The sequence below is a fragment of the Eulemur rufifrons genome, chromosome 30 (genome assembly GCF_041146395.1).
Source record: "Eulemur rufifrons isolate Redbay chromosome 30, OSU_ERuf_1, whole genome shotgun sequence".
Classification (NCBI taxonomy): domain Eukaryota; kingdom Metazoa; phylum Chordata; class Mammalia; order Primates; family Lemuridae; genus Eulemur; species Eulemur rufifrons.
In genome coordinates, this window is record NC_091012.1 from 22,594,736 (window position 1) to 22,607,476 (window position 12,741).

Sequence of the window (12,741 nt, forward strand, 5' to 3'; positions counted from 1 at the left end):
CATGAGTGTATTAATAAAATGTGCTATGTGTATACCATGGAGTACAACTGAGCCATAAGAAAGGTGAACTAATGCCTTCTGCAACAATCTGGATGGAACTGGAGGACCATTGTCCTAAGTTAAGTATCTCAAGAATGGAAAAACAAACACAATATGTACTTACTATTACATTGGAACTAACTGATGAGCACACATGTGCACAGAGGGAAGTAAAACTCAGTGGAAATCAAGTGGAGGGGGGAGAGGAATGGAGGAGAGACTCAAACATTTCAAAAGCAACCGACATAACTCAAAATATTTGTACCCCCTTAATATTTTGAAATAAAAAAATTTAAGAAACTGCAAAACTGTGTTTTAAAATGGGTGTACCCTTTCACATTCTCTTGCCAGAACCTCAAGTACAATGTTAAACAATTCCCCTCTCCTTACCATGAACTCATTTGTCTTAGGTTGTATGTTCTTACATGCAAACATCCATCACAACTTCTGGCACATGAACATTTGCCTTATCTGCCCTGTGCTGATAAAACCCAGGCTTGTTTACTATACACCTACAGAGATGAACACAATGTCCAGAACTGAACTAAGAGTAGGATACCCAAGGCAGAGAGTTTATTTACTGAAGTCTTGACTGCCCGAAGGCAGTGATTTCAGACTGGAAAACAGAAAACAAGGGGGACCTCTGTAAACAATGGGAAAAGGAGGTGGATGGAAAAGTTCCCTCGTGGTAGCCAAGAAGTAGATAGCCTTCAAGGGGCATAAGAAAAATCTGTAAGCAAGAAGTGGAATGATTCACATTTTTACAGAGACTTAATATGGCCACATTATCATGGAGGGATTTTAGGTAAGACATATGGAACTAGGTAATGGTGAAGACTAGGGAGAACAGAATGAACTAGTCAATGGGGTGGCTGTGGGGAAAGGCTTGGAAGAGACACAGTCTCCCTGCTATGTGATCCACCAGAATCCAAGATGGAGGAATGAGGGTGGAAGGTCAGTTTGGAGGGCTCTTTAGGGGTGTTAAAGAAATGCTCCCTTTTCCCAACCAGAGCATCCAGGCCTCCCAGCATCCTTTCTACTGGAGTGTCAGGATGGTGCATTGAGAGACATCTAAGTTGCATCTTGACACCCCCCCTCCCCCGGGTGATGGGATTGTGTCAGGATGGTGCTTTGTGATGTCTAAGCTGCTGCGTCTTGGCCTCCCCAGAATCTTTCCTCACCCGCACCCCAACCCCATGACGTCAGTGTAGTGCTTTGTGACGTCTAATGTCCCCTAGGGCTCCCATTGGCTTGGGGTTGCTTAGCGACCAAACAAAGCTTAGGGACGTGACCGCACCCTATCCTGCAGAGGGTATATATAGGGAGGTCAGGCGGCCTGGGTAGACTGCTGGGAAGCACTGCCACGGTGAAGATGACCGGGAAATCACAAGCCTCTGGCATTGTCATTGAACAACCCCCTGCCAATGTCAAATGGGGAAGAAGAGGAAGGCCCCTCGTCAACTCAGGTCGAGAGGCAGCTTCAAGGTGAGCAACCTACTGAAGCTTCTCCCCGCCTTCCCCTCGAGTCCTGCCCCCCACTCTTACCCTGTCCTCGCCCAACACAAGCCCCCCTCGGGCCGCATCCCTTCCCATGCTCCCACCCTGCCTCCACCCCCTTCCCCCAAACCAGTGCCCTTCTGTGATCTCCCTTTTGTCCTTGAAGGTCCCCAAGGTACCCAGGAACACAAAAGGACCCGTTCGAGGGACTTTGAGGAGGAAAGCTTCTCCAAAGTGACCACCCTTTCAATTAAACCCAAAGAGGTGACAGCACCGACACCATTCGACCCTTGTCACCAGCTGGATGAGGAAGTCAGTCAAAATGAGCCAGAGCAGGCCCCAGAGAGCCGGGAGAGCTCCACCACCTCAAGCTTCACCCTCAGCAGCCAGTAACTTCAGAGTGAGGCCAGCGACCTCAGAGCTATCTGCGAAGTCTCCGGAGGTCTGGCTGTGGGGACATGGCCAACCATGTCAATGAGGAATTTTTCACCAACGGGGTATATGATAGTGATGAAAATAAAATCAACCACCTGTGAAATGGTGCGTGTGTCCCTGAGTGTTCTGTGATGGTGGGGAGGGAGAAAGGAGGGAAGAGGCGGGTGTGCGGAAAGGGAGGGGGTGGGTCCTGCGGGGTTGGGGTCAGACCAGTCAGTCCACAGAGAGCCAAACACGCAGGGCTGAGCCCTGGGCCAAATTTCCTCCTTAACACTTTCACCCACTGACAAGGCAAAAAAAGAATTAGTATTTTGTGTGTGTGTGTATGTGTGTGTGTGTGTGTGTGTGTGTGTAAGGGGACCAGAAAGGAGAAAAGGAGAAATGTGATGTGTGTGGGGCACGAATACCTCCTCCCAAAAATGTACACAAAGTAATTGCCTTCAGGACACCCACCCATCTCATAGTGGAGTTTGTTACCTTGGCTAGGCTATGGTACCCAGATGTGTGGTCAAACACCTGTCGAGATGTTGCTTTGAAGATATTTTGTAAATGTGATTAACATTCAAATCAGTAGATTGTGAGTAAAGCAGATCACCCTCTATAATGTGGGTGGGCCTCATCCAATCAGTTTAAGGCCTTAAGAGTAAAGACCAAAATCCCCCAAAGAGGAAGGCATTCTTCTCCAGACTGCCTTTGGACTCAAAACTGCAAAATCGACTCTTGCTGGAATTTCAGTCTTCTTGCTGCCCTGAAATTTCAGACTTGATAGTACCCTCCATTTTGTAAGCCAGTTCTTTAAATTAGATTGATATCTCTCTCTCTCTCTCTCTCTCTGTCTCCCGGAGAGCAATAGAGAGTGTGTATATCTGTATATATATGTATGTATGTGTGCACATATACATACACACACGAAGAGAGAGAGAAAAAAATAGAGAGAGACTATACACACTCACACACTCATACACACACATACACATCCTATTGGTTATGTTTCTCTGGAGAACTCTGACTGATATACAGCCTATGCTGTAAGCAACTAAAGGCTCTCTGAAAGACCAATCATCTCATCTTATGAAAAGTCATTGACAACTCTCCAATCACTAAAATGATGGTGTTTGGACACCATGAATATAACACTGCTTATGCACTTTCTTGTTAAGAAAATCTGAGGTTGAGCAGTTGCCTAACAACGATGGGACAGGGCCAGTGGGAGTGGTCAGCATCTAGTGGAGTCAATAACTTGCAGGCAATTGTTAAATATTAATATCTTTGAAATAATTGTTGATTCACTTGTGAGGAATAACATGGAGATATTGCATACTCTTTAGCCAGCTTCTCCTGATAGTAACATCTTGCAATACCATAGTACAATATCACAACTGGGATAGCGACACTGATACCATCAAGACATTAAACATTTCCATCACCACACAGTTCCCTCATGCTAGCCTTTTATAGAGATATCCACTTCCCTTTCACACCCACTCTCTTACCCTTAACTCCTGGCAGCCACTAATCTGTCCTCTATTTTCATAATTATTTTATGTCAAGAATAATATATAAATTGAATCATACTGTATGTAACCTTTTTGCACTTAGCATAAACTATGGTCTGAATGTGTCCCCCCCAAAATTTATATGTTGAAATTTAATTGACAGTGTGATGCTATGAAAAGGTAGGACCTTTAGGAGGTGGTTGAGTCATTAGGGTGGAGCCCACATGAATGGGATTAGTGATCTTACAAAAGAGGTGAGAAGGAGCAGTTTGCCCCTTCTGCCATGTGAGAACACAACAGGAAGCACCATCTATGAAGCAGAGAGCCTTCACCACATATCAAATCTGCTAGCACCTTGATCTTGGAATTCCCAGCCTCTAGAACCATGAGAAAATAATTTTCTATTATTTATAAATTACCCAGTCTAAAGGAATTCATTGCATTATAGCTGCCTGAATGGACTAAGACAGCATTCTCTTGAGGGGTTGCATATATCAATAGTTTCTTCCTTTTTATTGCTAAGTATGGTATTCATTGCATTGATCTACCATAGTTTCTTTAACAATTACCCCACTGAAGGTCATTTGGGCTGTTTTCAGTGTTTGGGTATCATGCATAAAACTGCTATGAACATTTATGTACAGGTTTCAGTGTGATCACACATTTTCATTTCTCTGGGACAAATGCCCAAGTGTGAAATCTGACTTGTATGTTAGTTGTATGTTTAGTATTTTTAATTAATAGGCTTTAATTTTTAGAACAGTTTTAATTTACAGAAAATTGTGCAGACAATACTGAGAGTTCACAATACTTTCATCCTCCCATACAGTTTTCCTTATTATCAACTTCTTATGTTAGTGTGGTAAATTTGTTACAATTAATGAACCAATATTGATAAATTATGATTAACTAAAGTCTATTGTTTATGTTAATGTTCACTTTTTGTTTTGCACTGTTCCATGGTTTTGGAAAAATATATAATGGCAGTCATCCACCATTCCAGTATCACATAAAATAGATTCACTGCCCTGATGAACTTCTTGTGCTCTGTCTATTCACTCCTACCCCTTCTCCCTGAATCCCTAACACCATTGATCTTTTTATTATAGCAATAGTTTTGCCTTTCTAAAATGTCATATAGGTAGAATCATATACGATGTAGACTTTTCAAGCTAGCTTCTTTCACTTAGCAACATACGTTTAAAATTCCTCTCTTTTTTTGTGACTTGATAGCTCATTTTAAAAAAATTGCTGAATGGTATTTTTATTCTGTGGTATGGATGTACCACAGTTTGTTTATCCATTCACCTATTGAATATCATGGGATATCGTGGTTGCTTCCAACTTTAAGATGAATAAAGCTGCTATAAACATTTGTATGCAGGTTTTTGTATAGAGGTAAATTTTCAACTACATAGAGTGAATATCTAGGTGTGTGGTTGCTGCAATGTATAGTAAGGCCATGGTTAGCATTGTAAGAAAGTGCCAAACTGTCTCTCAAACTGGCATACCATTTTCAATTCCTACCAGCAATTAATGGAAATTCCTATTGCTCATCATCGTCACCAGCAATTGTTATTGTCAATGTTTTCCATTTTAGGCATTTTATAGGTGTAGTGATATTTCATTGTTGTGTAAACTTGTAAATGCCTAATGACAAATGATGTTGAACATCTTTTCATGCGCTTCTTTGCCATCTCTATATCTTCTTTGACAAGCTGTCTTTTCAGTTCTTTTGCCTATTTCTAAACTGGTCATTTGTTTTCTTACTGTTGAGCTACAACAGTTCTTTGTATATTTTGGATACAAGTCCTGTATCAGATATGTATTTTGCAATTATTTTCTCCCAGTCCATGGCTTGTCTTTTCATACTCTTGACAGTGTCTTTCTCAGAGCAGAAATTTTTAATTTTAATAATGTCTAACTTGTCAATTTTGCCTCCATAGTGGAGCAGCTGTCCAGTTTCCCCTTGCTAGTCCAGATCAGTCACCCCAGCCAACACAGCAACTCTTAGCCTGTTGATTCAGAGGCATGAAAAGCCCAAAGTGACTGGTGGCAGTCTTCACTTCCAGTTGAGTGGAATCACTGTTGTGTCTCCTGGAGGAAGCATTCCTTCACCTGGAACTAAGACTTCTAGGCCTAAGGTTGCTGTGAGAACAGGAAGCAAAACATTAGCTGGTAGATCACTAGGGGCAAGGTGAGTGGTGCCATGCCCACTTTCACCCCTTAATTCCTGGACCTTTGAATCCTGGCTAGGACAGAAACCACACCATATATTGAATGCTGATTCAGAGCATATACAGCCTTCTACAGAACTGCAGCCCTGCAAAGTATTGTCACCTATTTGGTGCTATTAACTATGACTTCAAAAGGCCATTACCCTGTTATATTTCACAAATATATTTGTTTGTGTATCTCTGCATATACATATCTATAGCAAATACCTTTATTTCCTTTCCTCCTGTACTCCCTTGTAATGTAACATACATGTGTTGACTTCATACCAGTATTTAAGCATTGTTGATTTTATGTAATGTTATTTAACTTATGGGATATCAGCACAAGAAAAACCTCATTGAAGGATCTTATCTCCTCTTCTGGGGAAACAATTAGTATTTTTCCATTTGTGTGCAGAGAAGTTGTATTAAGTTAGGCAGAATCACAACCTTGCTATTGTCTTTGTTTGGACCTTAGATATGGTCTAAGCAGCTGTGTATGGGTGTCAAGTGGAGACGGGTTTGACTGGTGATGGTTAATATTATGTGCCGACTTGGCTGGGCCCAGATAGCTGGTCAAACATTGTGTCTGAATGTGTCTGTGAGGGTGTTTTTGAAAGAGGTTGGCATTTCAGTCCGTAGACTGAGTAAAGAAGATCACCCTCACCAATGTGGCAGCCACTGAGAGCCTCCACAGAACAAAAACAAGTGGAAGGAGGGTGAATTCTCTCAATTTCCAAGCTAGAATATCCATCTTTACTTGTTCCCAGACCACTCATCTCTGGGTTGTCGGACCTGCAGACTCCAGGACTTATATCAGCAGCTCCCCTGCTCCCTGCTGTTCTTGCTTCTACTTCTGTGGACAATGCAGACTATTACAAGCGTGTAGGCTACTGTCTAGACAGCACTCTGCTTAACCTAACCCCGTGGCCTGAAGCGACCCCTGCTTATGGAGCTAAACCTCAGGTCCAGCCGTGGTCCCTGTTCAGACACTAGGATATTATCCTACCACCCAGTGGACACCTCCACCTGGATGGACTAGAGCACCTCGCCATCTGCACAGTCCCCACTGACCTCATCCTCCCTACTCTTCCTCCTCCAAACATGACCAACTCTTCCTCCTTCCCCCTCATCTTCAGCTAAGGGGAGCGGCTTCCACCTAGTCAGCAGCCCCAAATGTCAGATCATTAAAGATTCTCCTGATCATTTCAAAGACCCCAACTTCTTAAAACTCTCACGTGTGTCTCCACCTCACCATCCTCCCCACAGCAGATTGAATTAAGTAACTGGTCCCTTCCTTTTTTTACTTGTTGTTGTTCCTAAATAGATGTTCAATAACTCTTTCCTGGATCAATGAATGAATGGATCAAAATACCAGAGGGTCCCATTGGCCAATTCAGTGTGGAGCCTGCCCCCCGCATGGGCCTTCTGCCTTCATGGAAGGCACGTGCCACAACTGCTCATCTGACACCAGAATTCCCCTGGACTGTCCCCAAGATTGTCCTCGTGGACGTCTCCTCCCCGGGCCCAATCACTGTCTTGGAGGTGTGGATGCTGCCAATAGGACAGGGCCTGATGCTTCCTGCACTGGGCCCCACACTTCAACATCAGTGTGACAAGGAAGGGTGCCACCTCGTTTGTCATGTGATGTCCACAGCCAGCCCCTCATCAGCACAGTCTGGGGTGATAAATCCCTGGGGGTCCTTCCTCCAGTTTCCCCTCCAAGCAGCCACACTGTTGCCTTCCCCCGCCCAGTGCTCCTCCAGGGCTGTCTCACCTGTCGGTATCGGTTGCCAAGCCACCCACCCAGGCAGTGGAGTTTCAGGGGGCCCAGGGTACACAGGGGATGAAACTCCGGCCCCCACAGGTGTCGAGACATCACCCAGCCTGGGAATCTGGCCAGGGTACACTGGACAACTAGAGAGGTCAAGGGACTTCAGGGGACTCCCCCAGGGTGATGCAGGGCACCAGCTACGCTCTTCCCGACAGAGTTGGGGGCTCCTAGGGGGGCTGGGGTGTCTGCATCCACCCAAAAGGGCTGGCCACTGAGACCACACTGTAGCTTCCACCTGGGGACGAACGATGGGCCCCCGATTTCCCAAGCCCAGTCATGGGCCTTGTCCTGTCCTCCCTCCTCCCTGTCCCTTCCCTCCCTCTGGTCCTTCTCCCCCTGCGCTGAACTCTGGAGGCAGAGCTCTGAGTGCCAGCCTGCCTGGGGCTCTGTGGCCATGGCTTTGCATCTGGTCTCTCTCCTGGACTCTGGACACCACTGTCCTCGGGATCGCCCGAACACCCCTCACTCGCCAAGGAGTCCTGTCTGCTCTCCTTCCCTGACTCCTGGTCACTCTGACAAAATCTTTCCTTCTCTAAAGGAAAAGGTTCGCTGACATTTCAGATGCTTAAATCAAGCCAAGAGGAATGATCTTACTCAGGACATCACTGCCTGAATCCAGGTTCATCCGGGCAAGGAATTAACCTAATCAGAGACAGTGGAGATGCAAATTAAAATAACAGTGAAACAATATTTCTTCACCAAATTTTATTCATAATTTTCACCAAAATTTAAAAGATTGTTAAAATAAGATATTTGTTAGCGTGTAGGATATTCACAAACATTTCTGAGAAAATACATTGGTACAGTATTTTTGGAATAAAATTTTGATGATATTTGTAAAAATTTGAATAATTCATACCATTTCATCTTTCAGCCAATGTCGATGTTAATGTATCTTTCTTATTAGACAACATGCATATTTGCCCAAGAATTACACGTTCAGAGATATTTCAGTTCTATAAATCATAGCAACAAATGGAAAACAGTTTACGTGTTCATCAGGAGAAGAAAGGTTTAGTTAACTGTGACACACAGCTACTTTACAGTTCTAGGGAACAGTTACAAAAGTGAGGGTGGAAGGTCCTGCACCCATCTTATTAAGTGGCAAAGGCATGTGATAGATCTATATGTACATCATACCTGTGGGTATTTAACAGCACTATGTGTTTTCATAGTGCATATACATCTAAAAAAAAAACCCTAGAATAAGGCTTAAAGTAATGCACACCATATTACTATGAACAACAGTGGTGACCTCTGAGGAGGGGACTGAACTGTAGGTGAACTTTGTAAAGAGAGGAATTGTGATTTATCTATATTTTTAGAAGTTTTTGTAAGAAGAATATAGGCGCTATTCCTTTGCAATTGAAATACCTATATAACCTTGACACCAAGAATATTAGCTGTGTATTATTTGAAGTAACCACAAGGTCATGCAACAAACTCTGAAATTTGAATGGCTTAACACAAGAAAAGCTTATTTTCCTTGCATATAAATTCTGATGTGGTATGTCAGGGACTCTCAAGTGACCCGGGGCCCCAGGCTGCTTCTTGCTTGTGACTCCCCCATCTCACATGGAGTTGCCTTGCTTGCCATTGAATGGAAGAAGAACCCGAGGAAATGGCGCCCTGGCTCTCGACTGCCTGGAAGGGACAAACAAAGCCTCTGCTCGTGATCCAGTGAAAAAGGAAAGTCACATGACCCTTCCTCATTACAAGTGGACAGCACTGTTCCCATGTGTCCAGGAAGGAGAGGAAGACAAGATGTGTAAGTGCATTAAAATCCTTGCCACAAACTGTTACATAGTAGGTGCTCAACAAATAGCAACGGCTATAATGTGTTATGACAACACCTGTCACTGCTGGGAGGAGTTTCTGAGAAGGCCAGATTTTGCCCAAGCTCTCCAACTTTTTAAAGTACCTACTACATGACAGGTGCTTTCAATTGCAGGATCACATGTAGTTTTCCAAGAATCCTGTAAATGTCAGCAGGAAGGCTTTGCCTTCTTCACTCAATGGTACTTTTCTGCAGTACCCTTTGCAGCACCATCTGTCATCCCAGTAGGCTGAGGACTTTCTCTTTCCATTTGACGTAGGGGCAAAATCTTAACCTCTGAGTCTCTGCTACCCTCTGCATGACTGAACATCTGCACAGGATGTCCTTAGACACACTTAAAGCCAGGACTTTCCTATGGGGAAGATACATAGAGCAGAAGCAGTGGAAAGATGGTTATTCCTTCATTTTTAATCTGAGCTGGCATGTCTAATAAGGAACCATTTTTTACTTCCTAGGAGAATACCAGAGTTTCAGCAATTCACCTTCAGGAGATATTTCCTTCACAGTGATTTCCATAGACTTTCCTCATTTACCAATGTAAAGGAGATGCTATGAACTGAACTGTGTCCCCTTCCCCCAAATTTATATGTTGAAGCCCTAAGGCCCAATGTGATGTATGTGTAGATGGGGCCTTTCAGAAGTAATTAGGGTCAAATGAGGTCATGAGGATGGGGCCCTGATGATGGGATTAGTGCCCTTATAAGAAGAAACATCAGAGAGCTTTCTTGCTCTCTCTGTCTCTCTCTGCTATGTGTACACACAGAGACGGCAGCTGTCCACAAGCCAGAAAGAGAGCCCTCATCAGGGATCAAATCTTCCAGTACCTTGTTCTCAGACTCCCCAGCCTCCAAACCTGTGAGGAATAAATATCTGCTGTTTAGGCCTCACAGTCTATGGTATTTTGTTCTGGCAGTCTAAACTGGCTAATATGAGAGGCTTTGGTTTATGACCAGCCCGGAAAGTTCTTTAATCCATGTATGTGCTCAGTGGTCAGTTTCAAATAAGGCACCACATTAAAATCCTATTGTAAATATTGGGGGGGGTTAAAAACTTTCTCTCTAACTTCAGGGTTATATCTCAGGAACTGGTAACTTATAGGCCGAATCTGACTCCACTCAGCAGCTTATTTGGAAAACATTTGGGGAATGTTTTGAAGACATCCAACAGGATGATCAGGTGTCTAAAGGTCACTATTCAAAGTCAAAGGGACCTTTGCTATCAGAGGGGCTCCAGGGTGAGGGAGAGGGACAATTAAGGGCCTTCTGCAGAGAGTAGAAATATTCTATGTCGGGAGAGGAGAGGGGACTCTAGGCCATGCCACTGGCAGCAGGGCACATGCTTTAGTGGATGTAGGCACAGAGAGCTGGGCAGCAGGCCAGATTCCAGAGTTGGACAGGCAGGCCCGTGTGGCAAGATTCAGGAAAGGGCACAGTAATGTAGAAAAGTACTGGTACTGCACAAAAATGCTGGCATCTGGGCAGGTTTGGCTCTCAAGGAAACACATACAATCCCTACATTGTATTTGGTTCACATTTCCATCCTCCTTCTTGCCTTAGTCATTGCAGGCTGCCATAATGAAATACTATAGACCGGGAGCTCAAACAACAGACACTTATTTTCTCATAGTCCTAGAGTCTGGGAAGTCTGAGTTCAGGGTGTCAGGGTAGTGGGTGTCTGGTGAGGACTTTCTTTCTGGCTTATAGATGGCCACCCTCTCTGTGCGTCCTCAGGTGGCAGAGAGAGATAAAAAGATCAAGCTACTTCTCTGGTGTCTCTTCTTGTAAGGGCACTAATCCCATCATGAGGGCTCCACCCTCATGGCCTCAACCAAACCGAATTACGTCCCAAAGGCCCTATCACCAAAGACTATCTCATTGGGGCTTAGGGCTTCAACGTATGAATTTTGGGGGACACATTTCATTCCATAGCACATTTTGGGGCCTGCTTTTAGTACTTGGACCACAGTCCTTGTTTTGTTTGCCTGAGAAACATTATGGAATCATGAGAAGAGAAATGAAGCAAGACCAAGGTCTGCTTCAGGTTGGGAGGAGTGGGAATGGTGTGGGCTCTAGATGAATTCAGACCATATGTATTCGTTTTCTCGGGCTGCCATGACAATGAGCCATGGACTGGGGGGTTTTAACAACAGAAATGTATTGTGTCATTGTCCTGGAGCCTGGAAGTCCACGATCAAAGTGATGGCAGGGTCGGTTTGTTTTGAAGCCTCTTTCCTTGGTTTTGGAGATGACTCTCTTCTCCCTGTGTCTCCACAGGGTCTTCCCTCTGTGTGTGTTTGTGTCCTAATCTCCTCTTCTCATAAGGACACCAGTCATTAAATTAGAGGCCACCCTAATGACCTCATTTTACCTCAATGACCTTTTTAAAGACCATATCTCCATATACAGCCATAGTCTGAAATACCGGGGGTTAGGGATTCAGCATATAGATTTTGGGGCTGACACCATTCTGTCCATAATGGCAGGGGATCTAGTCCCGACCCCGTTGCTTACTAGCCACATGGTTATGGGAATCTACCAAGTCCTGTGAGCCTTAGGTTCTTCGTCTGCGAAATAGTTTTGATAGGATCTGTCTGGTAGGACTGTTGGAATGTGTGCAATGTCTGTAAAGCACCTGGCGTATGTTAGATTTTTACTGATTGACAGTTATTTGCATTACTAGTATATTTGGACCTCAGATCCTAGTACACTTACCTCTGGGAATTTTGTTTTGCTAGTGTCGTTATTATGTAGGAAACCTCTGAGTATGCAGCGCAATAGGACAGGGAATTCCAATTCAGCCAAAAATGGTGCTTCATGGATAAAAGTCAGTAAAAATTCCCTCCTAGATGATTTTCTACTTAATTTGTGTCTGGGGGAGTCTTCCTCAGCTGGATACAGCTCAGAGCTCCTGGCATCTGAGTCAAAGACCAACTCCTTCCCTCCGTCCCAGCTGCTTTTGCAGCCAAATTGCTATGTTCATCCATTTCATCACCACTTCAAATCTAAGCCCTTATGAACTCATAACATGCAGGATCACTGTTGTGCACCTGCCGGTACTCCAGGTACTCTTCCTACACCCAGTCCTGGGTGATGAACTTCCGGGGCTCCCTGTACATGTAATGCTCACCCCCAGCACGCACCCCCATCACACTCAGTGCATTCCAGATGACCTCCTCCCGGGTGCAGTTGCCCTCCATGAAGATCACACCCAGGATCATTATCAGGAGGCCTGCCTTGGGAAAGCGCTGGGTATCATTCAGCTCCACACTTTAGGTGAGGCCCAGGGCAGAGAAAAGGACATAGGAGTGGATGCCCAGATCCACTTCCTTCACATCGATGCCAAAGACCAGCTGCATGCACTTGGAGGCTTTGATGAAGATCTCAGGGA